General features: G+C 40.9%; 13 non-coding genes across 13 annotated transcripts; all 13 read right to left on the reverse strand.

The window, feature by feature from the left end:
• Positions 1–732: 732 nt before the first annotated feature.
• trnar-ccu (transfer RNA arginine (anticodon CCU)) lies at positions 733–805 on the reverse strand. Its single transcript has one exon. It is a non-coding gene; the product is annotated as a tRNA-Arg (tRNA).
• Positions 806–3903: 3098 nt separating this feature from the next.
• Positions 3904–3976, reverse strand: trnar-ccu (transfer RNA arginine (anticodon CCU)). The gene has a single exon. It is a non-coding gene; the product is annotated as a tRNA-Arg (tRNA).
• Positions 3977–4588: 612 nt separating this feature from the next.
• On the reverse strand, positions 4589–4661 carry trnar-ccu (transfer RNA arginine (anticodon CCU)). The gene has a single exon. It is a non-coding gene; the product is annotated as a tRNA-Arg (tRNA).
• Positions 4662–6906: 2245 nt separating this feature from the next.
• On the reverse strand, positions 6907–6979 carry trnar-ccu (transfer RNA arginine (anticodon CCU)). The gene has a single exon. It is a non-coding gene; the product is annotated as a tRNA-Arg (tRNA).
• A 3358-nt stretch (positions 6980–10337) lies between these two features.
• trnar-ccu (transfer RNA arginine (anticodon CCU)) lies at positions 10338–10410 on the reverse strand. The gene has a single exon. It is a non-coding gene; the product is annotated as a tRNA-Arg (tRNA).
• A 4192-nt stretch (positions 10411–14602) lies between these two features.
• On the reverse strand, positions 14603–14675 carry trnar-ccu (transfer RNA arginine (anticodon CCU)). Its single transcript has one exon. It is a non-coding gene; the product is annotated as a tRNA-Arg (tRNA).
• Positions 14676–15008: 333 nt separating this feature from the next.
• Positions 15009–15081, reverse strand: trnar-ccu (transfer RNA arginine (anticodon CCU)). The gene has a single exon. It is a non-coding gene; the product is annotated as a tRNA-Arg (tRNA).
• A 1411-nt stretch (positions 15082–16492) lies between these two features.
• Positions 16493–16565, reverse strand: trnar-ccu (transfer RNA arginine (anticodon CCU)). The gene has a single exon. It is a non-coding gene; the product is annotated as a tRNA-Arg (tRNA).
• Positions 16566–17743: 1178 nt separating this feature from the next.
• trnar-ccu (transfer RNA arginine (anticodon CCU)) lies at positions 17744–17816 on the reverse strand. Its single transcript has one exon. It is a non-coding gene; the product is annotated as a tRNA-Arg (tRNA).
• Positions 17817–18416: 600 nt separating this feature from the next.
• trnar-ccu (transfer RNA arginine (anticodon CCU)) lies at positions 18417–18489 on the reverse strand. Its single transcript has one exon. It is a non-coding gene; the product is annotated as a tRNA-Arg (tRNA).
• A 910-nt stretch (positions 18490–19399) lies between these two features.
• Positions 19400–19472, reverse strand: trnar-ccu (transfer RNA arginine (anticodon CCU)). The gene has a single exon. It is a non-coding gene; the product is annotated as a tRNA-Arg (tRNA).
• A 605-nt stretch (positions 19473–20077) lies between these two features.
• On the reverse strand, positions 20078–20150 carry trnar-ccu (transfer RNA arginine (anticodon CCU)). Its single transcript has one exon. It is a non-coding gene; the product is annotated as a tRNA-Arg (tRNA).
• Positions 20151–22284: 2134 nt separating this feature from the next.
• On the reverse strand, positions 22285–22357 carry trnar-ccu (transfer RNA arginine (anticodon CCU)). The gene has a single exon. It is a non-coding gene; the product is annotated as a tRNA-Arg (tRNA).
• Positions 22358–22636: the final 279 nt, after the last annotated feature.

Genomic DNA, 22636 nt, shown 5'->3' on the forward strand with positions numbered 1-22636 from the left:
AGGTAAAAAAAAATGTATAATGGCACTTACACATGGAATGAAACTACGCATTTTTTTAAAATATTTGTTTGCACTTAAATGCTATAAAAAGCTGGTTAGCAGAAAATGTTTTCGATCCATCAACCTCTGGGTTATGGGCCCAGCACGCATCCGCTGCACAACTCTGCTATCAGCCACTTCAGCAAAGACTAAACCTCACAATCCATGGCTTAGGAGGCCAGTGTCTTAGGCCACTGGGGATATTTGTAATCAATATGACCAATACGAACTGATGGAAGAGGTAAAAAAAAAATGTATAATGGCACTTACACATGGAATGAAACTACGCATTTAAAAAAAATATTTGTTCGCACTTAAATGCTATAAAAAGCTGGTTAGCCGAAAATGTTTTCGATCCATCAACCTCTGGGTTATGGGCCCAGCACGCATCCGCTGCACAACTCTGCTATCAGCCACTTCAGCAAAGACTAAACCTCACAATCCATGGCTTAGGAGGCCAGTGTCTTAGGCCACTGGGGATATTTGTAATCAATATGACCAATACGAACTGATGGAAGAGGTAAAAAAAAAATGTATAATGGCACTTACACATGGAATGAAACTACGCATTTAAAAAAAATATTTGTTCGCACTTAAATGCTATAAAAAGCTGGTTAGCCGAAAATGTTTTCGATCCATCAACCTTTGGGTTATGGACACAGCACGCTTCTGCTGGGCCACAATGTTTCCAACCACCCCAGATGGGACTTGAACCCACAATTCCTGGCTTAGGAGGCCAGTGCCTTATCCATTAGGCCACTGGGGCACTGTCTACCATTCACAACCAGTACGAACTAGTTATGGGCCCAGCATGCATTCGCTGCACAACTCTGCTTTCAGCCACTTCAGCAAAGACTAAACCTCACAATCCATGGCTTAGGAGGCCAGTGTCTAATCAATATGACCAATACGAACTGATGGAAGAGGTAAAAAAAAAAAGTATAATGGCACCTACACATGGAATGAAACTACGCATTTAAAAAAAATATTTGTTTGAACTTAAATGCTATAAAAAGCTGGTTAGCAGAAAATGTTTTCGATCCATCAACCTCTGGGTTATGAACCCAGCACGCATCCGCTGCACAACTCTGCTTTCAGCCACTTCAGCAAAGACTAAACCTCACAATCCATGGCTTAGGAGGCCAGTGTCTTAGGCCACTGGGGATCTTTGTAATCAATATGACCAATACGAACTGATGGAAGAGGTAAAAAAAAAATGTATAATGGCACTTACACATGGAATGAAACTACGCATTTAAAAAAAATATTTGTTCGCACTTAAATGCTATAAAAAGCTGGTTAGCCAAAAATGTTTTCGATCCATCGACCTCTGGGTTATGAACCCAGCACACATCCGCTGCACAACTCTGCTTTCAGCCACTTCAGCAAAGACTAAACCTCACAATCCATGGCTTAGGAGGCCAGTGTCTTAGGCCACTGGGGATCTTTGTAATCAATATGACCAATACGAACTGATGGAAGAGGTAAAAAAAAATGTATAATGGCACTTACACATGGAATGAAACTACGCATTTTTTTAAAATATTTGTTTGCACTTAAATGCTATAAAAAGCTGGTTAGCAGAAAATGTTTTCGATCCATCAACCTCTGGGTTATGAACCCAGCACGCATCCGCTGCACAACTCTGCTTTCAGCCACTTCAGCAAAGACTAAACCTCATAATCCATGGCTTAGGAGGCCAGTGTCTTAGGCCACTGGGGATATTTGTAATCAATATGACCAATACGAACTGATGGAAGAGGTAAAAAAAAATGTATAATGGCACTTACACATGGAATGAAACTACGCATTTTTTACAAATATTTGTTTGCACTTAAATGCTATAAAAAGCTGGTTAGCAGAAAATGTTTTCGATCCATCAACCTCTGGGTTATGAACCCAGCACGCATCCGCTGCACAACTCTGCTTTCAGCCACTTCAGCAAAGACTAAAACCTCACAATCCATGGCTTAGGAGGCCAGTGTCTAATCAATATGACCAATACGAACTGATGGAAGAGGTAAAAAAAAAAAGTATAATGGCACCTACACATGGAATGAAACTACGCATTTAAAAAAAATATTTGTTCGAACTTAAATGCTATAAAAAGCTGGTTAGCAGAAAATGTTTTCGATCCATCAACCTCTGGGTTATGAACCCAGCACACATCCGCTGCACAACTCTGCTTTCAGCCACTTCAGCAAAGACTAAACCTCATAATCCATGGCTTAGGAGGCCAGTGTCTTAGGGCACTGGGGATCTTTGTAATCAATGTGACCAATACGAACTGATGGAAGAGGTAAAAAAAAATGTATAATGGCACTTACACATGGAATGAAACTACGCATTTTTTAAAAATATTTGTTTGCACTTAAATGCTATAAAAAGCTGGTTAGCAGAAAATGTTTTCGATCCATCAACCTCTGGGTTATGGGCCCAGCACGCATCCGCTGCACAACTCTGCTATCAGCCACTTCAGCAAAGACTAAACCTCACAATCCATGGCTTAGGAGGCCAGTGTCTTAGGCCACTGGGGATATTTGTAATCAATATGACCAATACGAAGTGATGGAAGAGGTAAAAAAAAAATGTATAATGGCACTTACACATGGAATGAAACTACGCATTTAAAAAAAATATTTGTTCGCACTTAAATGCTATAAAAAGCTGGTTAGCCAAAAATGTTTTCGATCCATCGACCTCTGGGTTATGAACCCAGCACACATCCGCTGCACAACTCTGCTTTCAGCCACTTCAGCAAAGACTAAACCTCACAATCCATGGCTTAGGAGGCCAGTGTCTTAGGCCACTGGGGATCTTTGTAATCAATATGACCAATACGAACTGATGGAAGAGGTAAAAAAAAATGTATAATGGCACTTACACATGGAATGAAACTACGCATTTTTTAAAAATATTTGTTTGCACTTAAATGCTATAAAAAGCTGGTTAGCAGAAAATGTTTTCGATCCATCAACCTCTGGGTTATGAACCCAGCACACATCCGCTGCACAACTCTGCTTTCAGCCACTTCAGCAAAGACTAAACCTCATAATCCATGGCTTAGGAGCCCAGTGTCTTAGGCCACTGGGGATCTTTGTAATCAATATGACCAATACGAACTGAAGAAAGAGGTAAAAAAAAATGTATGATGGCACTTACACATGGAATGAAACTACGCATTTTTTTAAAATATTTGTTTGCACTTAAATGCTATAAAAAGCTGGTTAGCAGAAAATGTTTTCGATCCATCAACCTCTGGGTTATGGGCCCAGCACGCATCCGCTGCACAACTCTGCTATCAGCCACTTCAGCAAAGACTAAACCTCACAATCCATGGCTTAGGAGGCCAGTGTCTTAGGCCACTGGGGATATTTGTAATCAATATGACCAATACGAACTGATGGAAGAGGTAAAACAAAAATGTATAATGGCACTTACACATGGAATGAAACTACGCATTTAAAAAAAATATTTGTTCGCACTTAAATGCTATAAAAAGCTGGTTAGCCAAAAATGTTTTCGATCCATCGACCTCTGGGTTATGGGCCCAGCACACATCCGCTGCACAACTCTGCTTTCAGCCACTTCAGCAAAGACTAAACCTCACAATCCATGGCTTAGGAGGCCAGTGTCTTAGGCCACTGGGGATATTTGTAATCAATATGACCAATACGAACTGATGGAAGAGGTAAAAAAAAAATGTATAATGGCACTTACACATGGAATGAAACTACGCATTTAAAAAAAATATTTGTTCGCACTTAAATGCTATAAAAAGCTGGTTAGCCGAAAATGTTTTCGATCCATCAACCTTTGGGTTATGGACACAGCACGCTTCTGTTGGGCCACAATGTTTCCAACCACCCCAGATGGGACTTGAACCCACAATTCCTGGCTTAGGAGGCCAGTGCCTTATCCATTAGGCCACTGGGGCACTGTCTACCATTCACAACCAGTACAAACTAGTTATGGGCCCAGCATGCATTCGCTGCACAACTCTGCTTTCAGCCACTTCAGCAAAGACTAAACCTCACAATCCATGGCTTAGGAGGCCAGTGTCTAATCAATATGACCAATACGAACTGATGGAAGAGGTAAAAAAAAAAAGTATAATGGCACCTACACATGGAATGAAACTACGCATTTAAAAAAAATATTTGTTCGCACTTAAATGCTATAAAAAGCTGGTTAGCCAAAAATGTTTTCGATCCGTCGACCTCTGGGTTATGGGCCCAGCACACATCCGCTGCACAACTCTGCTTTCAGCCACTTCAGCAAAGACTAAACCTCACAATCCATGGCTTAGGAGGCCAGTGTCTTAGGCCACTGGGGATATTTGTAATCAATATGACCAATACGAACTGATGGAAGAGGTAAAAAAAAAATGTATAATGGCACTTACACATGGAATGAAACTACGCATTTAAAAAAAATATTTGTTCGCACTTAAATGCTATAAAAAGCTGGTTAGCCGAAAATGTTTTCGATCCATCAACCTTTGGGTTATGGACACAGCACGCTTCTGTTGGGCCACAATGTTTCCAACCACCCCAGATGGGACTTGAACCCACAATTCCTGGCTTAGGAGGCCAGTGCCTTATCCATTAGGCCACTGGGGCACTGTCTACCATTCACAACCAGTACAAACTAGTTATGGGCCCAGCATGCATTCGCTGCACAACTCTGCTTTCAGCCACTTCAGCAAAGACTAAACCTCACAATCCATGGCTTAGGAGGCCAGTGTCTAATCAATATGACCAATACGAACTGATGGAAGAGGTAAAAAAAAAAAGTATAATGGCACCTACACATGGAATGAAACTACGCATTTAAAAAAAATATTTGTTCGAACTTAAATGCTATAAAAAGCTGGTTAGCAGAAAATGTTTTCGATCCATCAACCTCTGGGTTATGAACCCAGCACGCATCCGCTGCACAACTCTGCTTTCAGCCACTTCAGCAAAGACTAAACCTCACAATCCATGGCTTAGGAGGCCAGTGTCTTAGGCCACTGGGGATCTTTGTAATCAATATGACCAATACGAACTGATGGAAGAGGTAAAAAAAAATGTATAATGGCACTTACACATGGAATGAAACTACGCATTTAAAAAAAATATTTGTTCGCACTTAAATGCTATAAAAAGCTGGTTAGCCAAAAATGTTTTCGATCCATCGACCTCTGGGTTATGAACCCAGCACACATCCGCTGCACAATTCTGCTTTCAGCCACTTCAGCAAAGACTAAACCTAATAATCCATGGCTTAGGAGGCCAGTGTCTTAGGCCACTGGGGATCTTTGTAATCAATATGACCAATACAAACTGATGGAAGAGGTAAAAAAAAATGTATAATGGCACTTACACATGGAATGAAACTACGCATTTTTTTAAAATATTTGTTTGCACTTAAATGCTATAAAAAGCTGGTTAGCAGAAAATGTTTTCGATCCATCAACCTCTGGGTTATGAACCCAGCACACATCCGCTGCACAACTCTGCTTTCAGCCACTTCAGCAAAGACTAAACCTCACAATCCATGGCTTAGGAGGCCAGTGTCTTAGGCCACTGGGGATCTTTGTAATCAATATGACCAATACGAACTGATGGAAGAGGTAAAAAAAAAATGTATAATGGCACTTACACATGGAATGAAACTACGCATTTTTTAAAAATATTTGTTTGCACTTAAATGCTATAAAAAGCTGGTTAGCAGAAAATGTTTTCGATCCATCAACCTCTGGGTTATGAACCCAGCACGCATCCGCTGCACAACTCTGCTTTCAGCCACTTCAGCAAAGACTAAAACCTCACAATCCATGGCTTAGGAGGCCAGTGTCTAATCAATATGACCAATACGAACTGATGGAAGAGGTAAAAAAAAATAAGTATAATGGCACCTACACATGGAATGAAACTACGCATTTAAAAAAAATATTTGTTCGAACTTAAATGCTATAAAAAGCTGGTTAGCAGAAAATGTTTTCGATCCATCAACCTCTGGGTTATGAACCCAGCACGCATCCGCTGCACAACTCTGCTTTCAGCCACTTCAGCAAAGACTAAAACCTCACAATCCATGGCTTAGGAGGCCAGTGTCTAATCAATATGACCAATACGAACTGATGGAAGAGGTAAAAAAAAATAAGTATAATGGCACCTACACATGGAATGAAACTACGCATTTAAAAAAAATATTTGTTCGAACTTAAATGCTATAAAAAGCTGGTTAGCAGAAAATGTTTTCGATCCATCAACCTCTGGGTTATGAACCCAGCACACATCCGCTGCACAATTCTGCTTTCAGCCACTTCAGCAAAGACTAAACCTAATAATCCATGGCTTAGGAGGCCAGTGTCTTAGGCCACTGGGGATCTTTGTAATCAATATGACCAATACGAACTGATGGAAGAGGTAAAAAAAAATGTATAATGGCACTTACACATGGAATGAAACTACGCATTTTTTTAAAACATTTGTTTGCACTTAAATGCTATAAAAAGCTGGTTAGCAGAAAATGTTTTCGATCCATCAACCTCTGGGTTATGGGCCCAGCACGCATCCGCTGCACAACTCTGCTATCAGCCACTTCAGCAAAGACTAAACCTCACAATCCATGGCTTAGGAGGCCAGTGTCTTAGGCCACTGGGGATATTTGTAATCAATATGACCAATACGAACTGATGGAAGAGGTAAAAAAAAAATGTATAATGGCACTTACACATGGAATGAAACTACGCATTTAAAAAAAATATTTGTTCGCACTTAAATGCTATAAAAAGCTGGTTAGCCGAAAATGTTTTCGATCCATCAACCTTTGGGTTATGGACACAGCACGCTTCTGCTGGGCCACACTGTTTCCAACCACCCCAGATGGGACTTGAACCCACAATTCCTGGCTTAGGAGGCCAGTGCCTTATCCATTAGGCCACTGGGGCACTGTCTACCATTCACAACCAGTACGAACTAGTTATGGGCCCAGCATGCATTCGCTGCACAACTCTGCTTTCAGCCACTTCAGCAAAGACTAAACCTCACAATCCATGGCTTAGGAGGCCAGTGTCTAATCAATATGACCAATACGAACTGATGGAAGAGGTAAAAAAAAAAAGTATAATGGCACCTACACATGGAATGAAACTACGCATTTAAAAAAAATATTTGTTTGAACTTAAATGCTATAAAAAGCTGGTTAGCAGAAAATGTTTTCGATCCATCAACCTCTGGGTTATGAACCCAGCACGCATCCGCTGCACAACTCTGCTTTCAGCCACTTCAGCAAAGACTAAACCTCACAATCCATGGCTTAGGAGGCCAGTGTCTTAGGCCACTGGGGATCTTTGTAATCAATATGACCAATACGAACTGATGGAAGAGGTAAAAAAAAATGTATAATGGCACTTACACATGGAATGAAACTACGCATTTTTTAAAAATATTTGTTTGCACTTAAATGCTATAAAAAGCTGGTTAGCAGAAAATGTTTTCGATCCATCAACCTCTGGGTTATGGGCCCAGCACGCATCCGCTGCACAACTCTGCTATCAGCCACTTCAGCAAAGACTAAACCTCACAATCCATGGCTTAGGAGGCCAGTGTCTTAGGCCACTGGGGATATTTGTAATCAATATGACCAATACGAACTGATGGAAGAGGTAAAAAAAAAATGTATAATGGCACTTACACATGGAATGAAACTACGCATTTAAAAAAAATATTTGTTCGCACTTAAATGCTATAAAAAGCTGGTTAGCCAAAAATGTTTTCGATCCATCGACCTCTGGGTTATGAACCCAGCACACATCCGCTGCACAACTCTGCTTTCAGCCACTTCAGCAAAGACTAAACCTCACAATCCATGGCTTAGGAGGCCAGTGTCTTAGGCCACTGGGGATCTTTGTAATCAATATGACCAATACGAACTGATGGAAGAGGTAAAAAAAAATGTATAATGGCACTTACACATGGAATGAAACTACGCATTTTTTTAAAATATTTGTTTGCACTTAAATGCTATAAAAAGCTGGTTAGCAGAAAATGTTTTCGATCCATCAACCTCTGGGTTATGAACCCAGCACGCATCCGCTGCACAACTCTGCTTTCAGCCACTTCAGCAAAGACTAAACCTCATAATCCATGGCTTAGGAGGCCAGTGTCTTAGGCCACTGGGGATATTTGTAATCAATATGACCAATACGAACTGATGGAAGAGGTAAAAAAAAATGTATAATGGCACTTACACATGGAATGAAACTACGCATTTTTTACAAATATTTGTTTGCACTTAAATGCTATAAAAAGCTGGTTAGCAGAAAATGTTTTCGATCCATCAACCTCTGGGTTATGAACCCAGCACGCATCCGCTGCACAACTCTGCTTTCAGCCACTTCAGCAAAGACTAAACCTCACAATCCATGGCTTAGGAGGCCAGTGTCTTAGGCCACTGGGGATCTTTGTAATCAATATGACCAATACGAACTGATGGAAGAGGTAAAAAAAAATGTATAATGGCACTTACACATGGAATGAAACTACGCATTTAAAAAAAATATTTGTTCGCACTTAAATGCTATAAAAAGCTGGTTAGCCAAAAATGTTTTCGATCCATCGACCTCTGGGTTATGAACCCAGCACACATCCGCTGCACAATTCTGCTTTCAGCCACTTCAGCAAAGACTAAACCTAATAATCCATGGCTTAGGAGGCCAGTGTCTTAGGCCACTGGGGATCTTTGTAATCAATATGACCAATACAAACTGATGGAAGAGGTAAAAAAAAATGTATAATGGCACTTACACATGGAATGAAACTACGCATTTTTTTAAAATATTTGTTTGCACTTAAATGCTATAAAAAGCTGGTTAGCAGAAAATGTTTTCGATCCATCAACCTCTGGGTTATGAACCCAGCACACATCCGCTGCACAACTCTGCTTTCAGCCACTTCAGCAAAGACTAAACCTCACAATCCATGGCTTAGGAGGCCAGTGTCTTAGGCCACTGGGGATCTTTGTAATCAATATGACCAATACGAACTGATGGAAGAGGTAAAAAAAAAATGTATAATGGCACTTACACATGGAATGAAACTACGCATTTTTTAAAAATATTTGTTTGCACTTAAATGCTATAAAAAGCTGGTTAGCAGAAAATGTTTTCGATCCATCAACCTCTGGGTTATGAACCCAGCACGCATCCGCTGCACAACTCTGCTTTCAGCCACTTCAGCAAAGACTAAAACCTCACAATCCATGGCTTAGGAGGCCAGTGTCTAATCAATATGACCAATACGAACTGATGGAAGAGGTAAAAAAAAATAAGTATAATGGCACCTACACATGGAATGAAACTACGCATTTAAAAAAAATATTTGTTCGAACTTAAATGCTATAAAAAGCTGGTTAGCAGAAAATGTTTTCGATCCATCAACCTCTGGGTTATGAACCCAGCACGCATCCGCTGCACAACTCTGCTTTCAGCCACTTCAGCAAAGACTAAAACCTCACAATCCATGGCTTAGGAGGCCAGTGTCTAATCAATATGACCAATACGAACTGATGGAAGAGGTAAAAAAAAATAAGTATAATGGCACCTACACATGGAATGAAACTACGCATTTAAAAAAAATATTTGTTCGAACTTAAATGCTATAAAAAGCTGGTTAGCAGAAAATGTTTTCGATCCATCAACCTCTGGGTTATGAACCCAGCACACATCCGCTGCACAATTCTGCTTTCAGCCACTTCAGCAAAGACTAAACCTAATAATCCATGGCTTAGGAGGCCAGTGTCTTAGGCCACTGGGGATCTTTGTAATCAATATGACCAATACGAACTGATGGAAGAGGTAAAAAAAAATGTATAATGGCACTTACACATGGAATGAAACTACGCATTTTTTTAAAACATTTGTTTGCACTTAAATGCTATAAAAAGCTGGTTAGCAGAAAATGTTTTCGATCCATCAACCTCTGGGTTATGGGCCCAGCACGCATCCGCTGCACAACTCTGCTATCAGCCACTTCAGCAAAGACTAAACCTCACAATCCATGGCTTAGGAGGCCAGTGTCTTAGGCCACTGGGGATATTTGTAATCAATATGACCAATACGAACTGATGGAAGAGGTAAAAAAAAAATGTATAATGGCACTTACACATGGAATGAAACTACGCATTTAAAAAAAATATTTGTTCGCACTTAAATGCTATAAAAAGCTGGTTAGCCGAAAATGTTTTCGATCCATCAACCTTTGGGTTATGGACACAGCACGCTTCTGCTGGGCCACACTGTTTCCAACCACCCCAGATGGGACTTGAACCCACAATTCCTGGCTTAGGAGGCCAGTGCCTTATCCATTAGGCCACTGGGGCACTGTCTACCATTCACAACCAGTACGAACTAGTTATGGGCCCAGCATGCATTCGCTGCACAACTCTGCTTTCAGCCACTTCAGCAAAGACTAAACCTCACAATCCATGGCTTAGGAGGCCAGTGTCTAATCAATATGACCAATACGAACTGATGGAAGAGGTAAAAAAAAAAAGTATAATGGCACCTACACATGGAATGAAACTACGCATTTAAAAAAAATATTTGTTTGAACTTAAATGCTATAAAAAGCTGGTTAGCAGAAAATGTTTTCGATCCATCAACCTCTGGGTTATGAACCCAGCACGCATCCGCTGCACAACTCTGCTTTCAGCCACTTCAGCAAAGACTAAACCTCACAATCCATGGCTTAGGAGGCCAGTGTCTTAGGCCACTGGGGATCTTTGTAATCAATATGACCAATACGAACTGATGGAAGAGGTAAAAAAAAATGTATAATGGCACTTACACATGGAATGAAACTACGCATTTTTTAAAAATATTTGTTTGCACTTAAATGCTATAAAAAGCTGGTTAGCAGAAAATGTTTTCGATCCATCAACCTCTGGGTTATGGGCCCAGCACGCATCCGCTGCACAACTCTGCTATCAGCCACTTCAGCAAAGACTAAACCTCACAATCCATGGCTTAGGAGGCCAGTGTCTTAGGCCACTGGGGATATTTGTAATCAATATGACCAATACGAACTGATGGAAGAGGTAAAAAAAAAATGTATAATGGCACTTACACATGGAATGAAACTACGCATTTAAAAAAAATATTTGTTCGCACTTAAATGCTATAAAAAGCTGGTTAGCCAAAAATGTTTTCGATCCATCGACCTCTGGGTTATGAACCCAGCACACATCCGCTGCACAACTCTGCTTTCAGCCACTTCAGCAAAGACTAAACCTCACAATCCATGGCTTAGGAGGCCAGTGTCTTAGGCCACTGGGGATCTTTGTAATCAATATGACCAATACGAACTGATGGAAGAGGTAAAAAAAAATGTATAATGGCACTTACACATGGAATGAAACTACGCATTTTTTTAAAATATTTGTTTGCACTTAAATGCTATAAAAAGCTGGTTAGCAGAAAATGTTTTCGATCCATCAACCTCTGGGTTATGAACCCAGCACGCATCCGCTGCACAACTCTGCTTTCAGCCACTTCAGCAAAGACTAAACCTCATAATCCATGGCTTAGGAGGCCAGTGTCTTAGGCCACTGGGGATATTTGTAATCAATATGACCAATACGAACTGATGGAAGAGGTAAAAAAAAATGTATAATGGCACTTACACATGGAATGAAACTACGCATTTTTTACAAATATTTGTTTGCACTTAAATGCTATAAAAAGCTGGTTAGCAGAAAATGTTTTCGATCCATCAACCTCTGGGTTATGAACCCAGCACGCATCCGCTGCACAACTCTGCTTTCAGCCACTTCAGCAAAGACTAAAACCTCACAATCCATGGCTTAGGAGGCCAGTGTCTAATCAATATGACCAATACGAACTGATGGAAGAGGTAAAAAAAAAAAGTATAATGGCACCTACACATGGAATGAAACTACGCATTTAAAAAAAATATTTGTTCGAACTTAAATGCTATAAAAAGCTGGTTAGCAGAAAATGTTTTCGATCCATCAACCTCTGGGTTATGAACCCAGCACACATCCGCTGCACAACTCTGCTTTCAGCCACTTCAGCAAAGACTAAACCTCATAATCCATGGCTTAGGAGGCCAGTGTCTTAGGCCACTGGGGATCTTTGTAATCAATGTGACCAATACGAACTGATGGAAGAGGTAAAAAAAAATGTATAATGGCACTTACACATGGAATGAAACTACGCATTTTTTAAAAATATTTGTTTGCACTTAAATGCTATAAAAAGCTGGTTAGCAGAAAATGTTTTCGATCCATCAACCTCTGGGTTATGGGCCCAGCACGCATCCGCTGCACAACTCTGCTATCAGCCACTTCAGCAAAGACTAAACCTCACAATCCATGGCTTAGGAGGCCAGTGTCTTAGGCCACTGGGGATATTTGTAATCAATATGACCAATACGAAGTGATGGAAGAGGTAAAAAAAAAATGTATAATGGCACTTACACATGGAATGAAACTACGCATTTAAAAAAAATATTTGTTCGCACTTAAATGCTATAAAAAGCTGGTTAGCCAAAAATGTTTTCGATCCATCGACCTCTGGGTTATGAACCCAGCACACATCCGCTGCACAACTCTGCTTTCAGCCACTTCAGCAAAGACTAAACCTCACAATCCATGGCTTAGGAGGCCAGTGTCTTAGGCCACTGGGGATCTTTGTAATCAATATGACCAATACGAACTGATGGAAGAGGTAAAAAAAAATGTATAATGGCACTTACACATGGAATGAAACTACGCATTTTTTTAAAATATTTGTTTGCACTTAAATGCTATAAAAAGCTGGTTAGCAGAAAATGTTTTCGATCCATCAACCTCTGGGTTATGAACCCAGCACGCATCCGCTGCACAACTCTGCTTTCAGCCACTTCAGCAAAGACTAAACCTCATAATCCATGGCTTAGGAGGCCAGTGTCTTAGGCCACTGGGGATATTTGTAATCAATATGACCAATACGAACTGATGGAAGAGGTAAAAAAAAATGTATAATGGCACTTACACATGGAATGAAACTACGCATTTTTTACAAATATTTGTTTGCACTTAAATGCTATAAAAAGCTGGTTAGCAGAAAATGTTTTCGATCCATCAACCTCTGGGTTATGAACCCAGCACGCATCCGCTGCACAACTCTGCTTTCAGCCACTTCAGCAAAGACTAAAACCTCACAATCCATGGCTTAGGAGGCCAGTGTCTAATCAATATGACCAATACGAACTGATGGAAGAGGTAAAAAAAAAAAGTATAATGGCACCTACACATGGAATGAAACTACGCATTTAAAAAAAATATTTGTTCGAACTTAAATGCTATAAAAAGCTGGTTAGCAGAAAATGTTTTCGATCCATCAACCTCTGGGTTATGAACCCAGCACACATCCGCTGCACAACTCTGCTTTCAGCCACTTCAGCAAAGACTAAACCTCATAATCCATGGCTTAGGAGGCCAGTGTCTTAGGCCACTGGGGATCTTTGTAATCAACATGACCAATACGAACTGATGGAAGAGGTAAAAAAAAATGTATAATGGCACTTACACATGGAATGAAACTACGCATTTTTTTAAAATATTTGTTTGCACTTAAATGCTATAAAAAGCTGGTTAGCAGAAAATGTTTTCGATCCATCAACCTCTGGGTTATGGGCCCAGCACGCATCCGCTGCACAACTCTGCTATCAGCCACTTCAGCAAAGACTAAACCTCACAATCCATGGCTTAGGAGGCCAGTGTCTTAGGCCACTGGGGATATTTGTAATCAATATGACCAATACGAACTGATGGAAGAGGTAAAAAAAAAATGTATAATGGCACTTACACATGGAATGAAACTACGCATTTAAAAAAAATATTTGTTCGCACTTAAATGCTATAAAAAGCTGGTTAGCCGAAAATGTTTTCGATCCATCAACCTCTGGGTTATGGGCCCAGCACGCATCCGCTGCACAACTCTGCTATCAGCCACTTCAGCAAAGACTAAACCTCACAATCCATGGCTTAGGAGGCCAGTGTCTTAGGCCACTGGGGATATTTGTAATCAATATGACCAATACGAACTGATGGAAGAGGTAAAAAAAAAATGTATAATGGCACTTACACATGGAATGAAACTACGCATTTAAAAAAAATATTTGTTCGCACTTAAATGCTATAAAAAGCTGGTTAGCCGAAAATGTTTTCGATCCATCAACCTCTGGGTTATGGGCCCAGCACGCATCCGCTGCACAACTCTGCTATCAGCCACTTCAGCAAAGACTAAACCTCACAATCCATGGCTTAGGAGGCCAGTGTCTTAGGCCACTGGGGATATTTGTAATCAATATGACCAATACGAACTGATGGAAGAGGTAAAAAAAAAATGTATAATGGCACTTACACATGGAATGAAACTACGCATTTAAAAAAAATATTTGTTCGCACTTAAATGCTATAAAAAGCTGGTTAGCCAAAAATGTTTTCGATCCATCGACCTTTGGGTTATGGACACAGCACGCTTCTGCTGGGCCACAATGTTTCCAACCACCCCAGATGGGACTTGAACCCACAATTCCTGGCTTAGGAGGCCAGTGCCTTATCCATTAGGCCACTGGGGCACTGTCTACCTTTCACAACCAGTACGAACTGGTTATGGGCCCAGCATGCATCCGCTGCACAACTCTGCTTTCAGCCACTTCAGCAAAGACTAAACCTCACAATCCATGGCTTAGGAGGCCAGTGTCTAATCAATATGACCAATACGAACTGATGGAAGAGGTAAAAAAAAAATGTATAATGGCACTTACACATGGAATGAAACTACGCATTTAAAAAAAATATTTGTTCGCACTTAAATGCTATAAAAAGCTGGTTAGCCAAAAATGTTTTCGATCCATCGACCTTTGGGTTATGGACACAGCACGCTTCTGCTGGGCCACAATGTTTCCAACCACCCCAGATGGGACTTGAACCCACAATTCCTGGCTTAGGAGGCCAGTGCCTTATCCATTAGGCCACTGGGGCACTGTCTACCTTTCACAACCAGTACGAACTGGTTATGGGCCCAGCATGCATCCGCTGCACAACTCTGCTTTCAGCCACTTCAGCAAAGACTAAACCTCACAATCCATGGCTTAGGAGGCCAGTGTCTAATCAATATGACCAATACGAACTGATGGAAGAGGTAAAAAAAAATGTATAATGGCACTTACACATGGAATGAAACTACGCATTTAAAAAAAATATTTGTTTGCACTTAAATGCTATAAAAAGCTGGTTAGCAGAAAATGTTTTCGATCCATCAACCTCTGGGTTATGGGCCCAGCACGCATCCGCTGCACAACTCTGCTTTCAGCCACTTCAGCAAAGACTAAACCTCACAATCCATGGCTTAGGAGGCCAGTGTCTTAGGCCACTGGGGATCTTTGTAATCAGTATGACCAATACGAACTGATGGAAGAGGTAAAAAAAAATGTATAATGGCACTTACACATGGAATGAAACTACGCATTTTTTAAAAATATTTGTTTGCACTTAAATGCTATAAAAAGCTGGTTAGCAGAAAATGTTTTCGATCCATCAACCTCTGGGTTATGGGCCCAGCACGCATCCGCTGCACAACTCTGCTATCAGCCACTTCAGCAAAGACTAAACCTCACAATCCATGGCTTAGGAGGCCAGTGTCTTAGGCCACTGGGGATATTTGTAATCAATATGACCAATACGAACTGATGGAAGAGGTAAAAAAAAATGTATAATGGCACTTACACATGGAATGAAACTACGCATTTTAAAAAAATATTTGTTTGCACTTAAATGCTATAAAAAGCTGGTTAGCAGAAAATGTTTTCGATCCATCAACCTCTGGGTTATGGGCCCAGCACGCATCCGCTGCACAACTCTGCTTTCAGCCACTTCAGCAAAGACTAAACCTCACAATCCATGGCTTAGGAGGCCAGTGTCTAATCAATATGACCAATACGAACTGATGGAAGAGGTAAAAAAAAATGTATAATGGCACTTACACATGGAATGAAACTACGCATTTAAAAAAATATTTGTTTGCACTTAAATGCTATAAAAAGCTGGTTAGCAGAAAATGTTTTCGATCCATCAACCTCTGGGTTATGGGCCCAGCACGCATCCGCTGCACAACTCTGCTTTCAGCCACTTCAGCAAAGACTAAACCTCACAATCCATGGCTTAGGAGTTCAGTGTCTTAGGCCACTGGGGATCTTTGTAATCAATATGACCAATGGAAGAGGTAAAAAAAATGTATAATGGCACTTACACATGGAATGAAACTAAGCATTTAAAAAAAATATTTCTTCGCACTTAAATGCTATAAAAAGCTGGTTAGCAGAAAATGTTTTCGATCCATCAACTTTTGGGTTATGGACACAGCACGCTTCTGCTGGGCCACAATGTTTCCAACCACCCCAGATGGGACTTGAACCCACAATTCCTGGCTTAGGAGGCCAGTGCCTTATCCATTAGGCCACTGGGGCACTGTCTACCATTCACAACCAGTACGAACTAGTTATGGGCCCAGCATGCATCCGCTGCACAACTCTGCTTTCAGCCACTTCAGCAAAGACTAAACCTCACAATCCATGGCTTAGGAGGCCAGTGTCTTAGGCCACTGGGGATATTTGTAATCAATATGACCAATACGAACTGATGGAAGAGGTAAAAAAAAATGTATAATGGCACTTACACATGGAATGAAACTACGCATTTTTTACAAATATTTGTTTGCACTTAAATGCTATAAAAAGCTGGTTAGCAGAAAATGTTTTCGATCCATCAACCTCTGGGTTATGAACCCAGCACGCATCCGCTGCACAACTCTGCTTTCAGCCACTTCAGCAAAGACTAAACCTCATAATCTATGGCTTAGGAGGCCAGTGTCTTAGGCCACTGGGGATCTTTGTAATCAATATGACCAATACGAACTGATGGAAGAGGTAAAAAAAAATGTATAATGGCACTTACACATGGAATGAAACTACGCATTTGTTTTAAATATTTGTTTGCACTTAAATGCTATAAAAAGCTGGTTAGCAGAAAATGTTTTCGATCCATCAACCTCTGGGTTATGAACCCAGCACACATCCGCTGCACAACTCTGCTTTCAGCCACTTCAGCAAAGACTAAACCTCATAATCCATGGCTTAGGAGGCCAGTGTCTTAGGCCACTGGGGATCTTTGTAATCAATATGACCAATACGAACTGATGGAAGAGGTAAAAAAAAATGTATAATGGCACTTACACATGGAATGAAACTACGCATTTTTTTTAAATATTTGTTTGCACTTAAATGCTATAAAAAGCTGGTTAGCAGAAAATGTTTTCGATCCATCAACCTCTGGGTTATGGGCCCAGCACGCATCCGCTGCACAACTCTGCTATCAGCCACTTCAGCAAAGACTAAACCTCACAATCCATGGCTTAGGAGGCCAGTGTCTTAGGCCACTGGGGATATTTGTAATCAATATGACCAATACGAACTGATGGAAGAGGTAAAAAAAAAATGTATAATGGCACTTACACATGGAATGAAACTACGCATTTAAAAAAAATATTTGTTCGCACTTAAAAGCTGGTTAGCCAAAAATGTTTTCGATCCATCGACCTTTGGGTTATGGACACAGCACGCTTCTGCTGGGCCACAATGTTTCCAACCACCCCAGATGGGACTTGAACCCACAATTCCTGGCTTAGGAGGCCAGTGCCTTATCCATTAGGCCACTGGGGCACTGTCTACCTTTCACAACCAGTACGAACTGGTTATGGGCCCAGCATGCATCCGCTGCACAACTCTGCTTTCAGCCACTTCAGCAAAGACTAAACCTCACAATCCATGGCTTAGGAGGCCAGTGTCTAATCAATATGACCAATACGAACTGATGGAAGAGGTAAAAAAAAAATGTATAATGGCACTTACACATGGAATGAAACTACGCATTTTTTAAAAATATTTGTTTGCACTTAAATGCTACAAAAAGCTGGTTAGCAGAAAATGTTTTCGATCCATCAACCTCTGGGTTATGGGCCCAGCACGCATCCGCTGCACAACTCTGCTATCAGCCACTTCAGCAAAGACTAAACCTCACAATCCATGGCTTAGGAGGCCAGTGTCTTAGGCCACTGGGGATATTTGTAATCAATATGACCAATGGAAGAGGTAAAAAAAATGTATAATGGCACTTACACATGGAATGAAACTAAGCATTTAAAAAAAATATTTGTTCGCACTTAAATGCTACAAAAAGCTGGTTAGCAGAAAATGTTTTCGATCCATCAACTTTTGGGTTATGGACACAGCACGCTTCTGCTGGGCCACAATGTTTCCAACCACCCCAGATGGGACTTGAACCCACAATTCCTGGCTTAGGAGGCCAGTGCCTTAGCCATTAGGCCACTGGGGCACTGTCTACCATTCACAACCAGTACGAACTAGTTATGGGCCCAGCATGCATCCGCTGCACAACTCTGCTTTCAGCCACTTCAGCAAAGACTAAACCTCACAATTCATGGCTTAGGAGGCCAGTGTCTTAGGCCACTGGGGATATTTGTAATCAATATGACCAATACGAACTGATGGAAGAGGTAAAAAAAAATGTATAATGGCACTTACACATGGAATGAAACTACGCATTTTTTACAAATATTTGTTTGCACTTAAATGCTATAAAAAGCTGGTTAGCAGAAAATGTTTTCGATCCATCAACCTCTGGGTTATGAACCCAGCACACATCCGCTGCACAACTCTGCTTTCAGCCACTTCAGCAAAGACTAAACCTCATAATCCATGGCTTAGGAGGCCAGTGTCTTAGGCCACTGGGGATCTTTGTAATCAATATGACCAATACGAACTGATGGAAGAGGTAAAAAAAAATGTATAATGGCACTTACACATGGAATGAAACTACGCATTTTTTTAAAATATTTGTTTGCACTTAAATGCTATAAAAAGCTGGTTAGCAGAAAATGTTTTCGATCCATCAACCTCTGGGTTATGGGCCCAGCACGCATCCGCTGCACAACTCTGCTATCAGCCACTTCAGCAAAGACTAAACCTCACAATCCATGGCTTAGGAGGCCAGTGTCTTAGGCCACTGGGGATATTTGTAATCAATATGACCAATACGAACTGATGGAAGAGGTAAAAAAAAAATGTATAATGGCACTTACACATGGAATGAAACTACGCATTTAAAAAAAATATTTGTTCGCACTTAAATGATATAAAAAGCTGGTTAGCCAAAAATGTTTTCGATCCATCGACCTTTGGGTTATGGACACAGCACGCTTCTGCTGGGCCACAATGTTTCCAACCACCCCAGATGGGACTTGAACCCACAATTCCTGGCTTAGGAGGCCAGTGCCTTATCCATTAGGCCACTGGGGCACTGTCTACCATTCACAACCAGTACGAACTAGTTATGGGCCCAGCATGCATCCGCTGCACAACTCTGCTTTCAGCCACTTCAGCAAAGACTAAACCTCACAATCCATGGCTTAGGAGGCCAGTGTCTTAGGCCACTCAATATGACCAATACGAACTGATGGAAGAGGTAAAAAAAAATGTATAATGGCACTTACACATGGAATGAAACTACGCATTTTTTACAAATATTTGTTTGCACTTAAATGCTATAAAAAGCTGGTTAGCAGAAAATGTTTTCGATCCATCAACCTCTGGGTTATGAACCCAGCACGCATCCGCTGCACAACTCTGCTTTCAGCCACTTCAGCAAAGACTAAACCTCATAATCTATGGCTTAGGAGGCCAGTGTCTTAGGCCACTGGGGATATTTGTAATCAATATGACCAATGGAAGAGGTAAAAAAAATGTATAATGGCACTTACACATGGAATGAAACTAAGCATTTAAAAAAAATATTTGTTCGCACTTAAATGCTACAAAAAGCTGGTTAGCAGAAAATGTTTTCGATCCATCAACTTTTGGGTTATGGACACAGCACGCTTCTGCTGGGCCACAAAGTTTCCAACCACCCCAGATGGGACTTGAACCCACAATTCCTGGCTTAGGAGGCCAGTGCCTTAGCCATTAGGCCACTGGGGCACTGTCTACCATTCACAACCAGTACGAACTAGTTATGGGCCCAGCATGCATCCGCTGCACAACTCTGCTTTCAGCCACTTCAGCAAAGACTAAACCTCACAATTCATGGCTTAGGAGGCCAGTGTCTTAGGCCACTGGGGATATTTGTAATCAATATGACCAATACGAACTGATGGAAGAGGTAAAAAAAAATGTATAATGGCACTTACACATGGAATGAAACTACGCATTTTTTACAAATATTTGTTTGCACTTAAATGCTATAAAAAGCTGGTTAGCAGAAAATGTTTTCGATCCATCAACCTCTGGGTTATGAACCCAGCACACATCCGCTGCACAACTCTGCTTTCAGCCACTTCAGCAAAGACTAAACCTCATAATCCATGGCTTAGGAGGCCAGTGTCTTAGGCCACTGGGGATCTTTGTAATCAATATGACCAATACGAACTGATGGAAGAGGTAAAAAAAAATGTATAATGGCACTTACACATGGAATGAAACTACGCATTTTTTTAAAATATTTGTTTGCACTTAAATGCTATAAAAAGCTGGTTAGCAGAAAATGTTTTCGATCCATCAACCTCTGGGTTATGGGCCCAGCACGCATCCGCTGCACAACTCTGCTATCAGCCACTTCAGCAAAGACTAAACCTCACAATCCATGGCTTAGGAGGCCAGTGTCTTAGGCCACTGGGGATATTTGTAATCAATATGACCAATACGAACTGATGGAAGAGGTAAAAAAAAAATGTATAATGGCACTTACACATGGAATGAAACTACGCATTTAAAAAAAATATTTGTTCGCACTTAAATGATATAAAAAGCTGGTTAGCCAAAAATGTTTTCGATCCATCGATCTTTGGGTTATGGACACTTCTGCTGGGCCACAATGTTTCCAACCACCCCAGATGGAACTTGAACCCACAATTCCTGGCTTAAGAGGCCAGTGCCTTATCCATTAGGCCACTGGGGCACTGTCTACCTTTCACAACCAGTACGAACTGGTTATGGGCCCAGCATGCATCCGCTGCACAACTCTGCTTTCAGCCACTTCAGCAAAGACTAAACCTCACAATCCATGGCTTAGGAGGCCAGTGTCTAATCAATATGACCAATACGAACTGATGGAAGAGGTAAAAAAAAAATGTATAATGGCACTTACACATGGAATGAAACTACGCATTTTTAAAAAATATTTGTTTGCACTTAAATGCTACAAAAAGCTGGTTAGCAGAAAATGTTTTCGATCCATCAACCTCTGGGTTATGGGCCCAGCACGCATCCGCTGCACAACTCTGCTTTCAGCCACTTCAGCAAAGACTAAACCTCATAATCTATGGCTTAGGAGGCCAGTGTCTTAGGCCACTGGGGATCTTTGTAATCAATATGACCAATACGAACTGATGGAAGAGGTAAAAAAAAATGTATAATGGCACTTACACATGGAATGAAACTACGCATTTGTTTTAAATATTTGTTTGCACTTAAATGCTATAAAAAGCTGGTTAGCAGAAAATGTTTTCGATCCATCAACCTCTGGGTTATGAACCCAGCACACATCCGCTGCACAACTCTGCTTTCAGCCACTTCAGCAAAGACTAAACCTCATAATCCATGGCTTAGGAGGCCAGTGTCTTAGGCCACTGGGGATCTTTGTAATCAATATGACCAATACGAACTGATGGAAGAGGTAAAAAAAAATGTATAATGGCACTTACACATGGAATGAAACTACGCATTTTTTTAAAATATTTGTTTGCACTTAAATGCTATAAAAAGCTGGTTAGCAGAAAATGTTTTCGATCCATCAACCTCTGGGTTATGGGCCCAGCACGCATCCGCTGCACAACTCTGCTATCAGCCACTTCAGCAAAGACTAAACCTCACAATCCATGGCTTAGGAGGCCAGTGTCTTAGGCCACTGGGGATATTTGTAATCAATATGACCAATACGAACTGATGGAAGAGGTAAAAAAAAAATGTATAATGGCACTTACACATGGAATGAAACTACGCATTTAAAAAAAATATTTGTTCGCACTTAAAAGCTGGTTAGCCAAAAATGTTTTCGATCCATCGACCTTTGGGTTATGGACACAGCACGCTTCTGCTGGGCCACAATGTTTCCAACCACCCCAGATGGGACTTGAACCCACAATTCCTGGCTTAGGAGGCCAGTGCCTTATCCATTAGGCCACTGGGGCACTGTCTACCTTTCACAACCAGTACGAACTGGTTATGGGCCCAGCATGCATCCGCTGCACAACTCTGCTTTCAGCCACTTCAGCAAAGACTAAACCTCACAATCCATGGCTTAGGAGGCCAGTGTCTAATCAATATGACCAATACGAACTGATGGAAGAGGTAAAAAAAAAATGTATAATGGCACTTACACATGGAATGAAACTACGCATTTTTAAAAAATATTTGTTTGCACTTAAATGCTACAAAAAGCTGGTTAGCAGAAAATGTTTTCGATCCAT

Source organism: Oncorhynchus clarkii, chromosome 7, assembly GCF_045791955.1.
Source record: "Oncorhynchus clarkii lewisi isolate Uvic-CL-2024 chromosome 7, UVic_Ocla_1.0, whole genome shotgun sequence".
In the NCBI taxonomy this organism is placed as follows: Eukaryota; Metazoa; Chordata; class Actinopteri; order Salmoniformes; family Salmonidae; genus Oncorhynchus; species Oncorhynchus clarkii.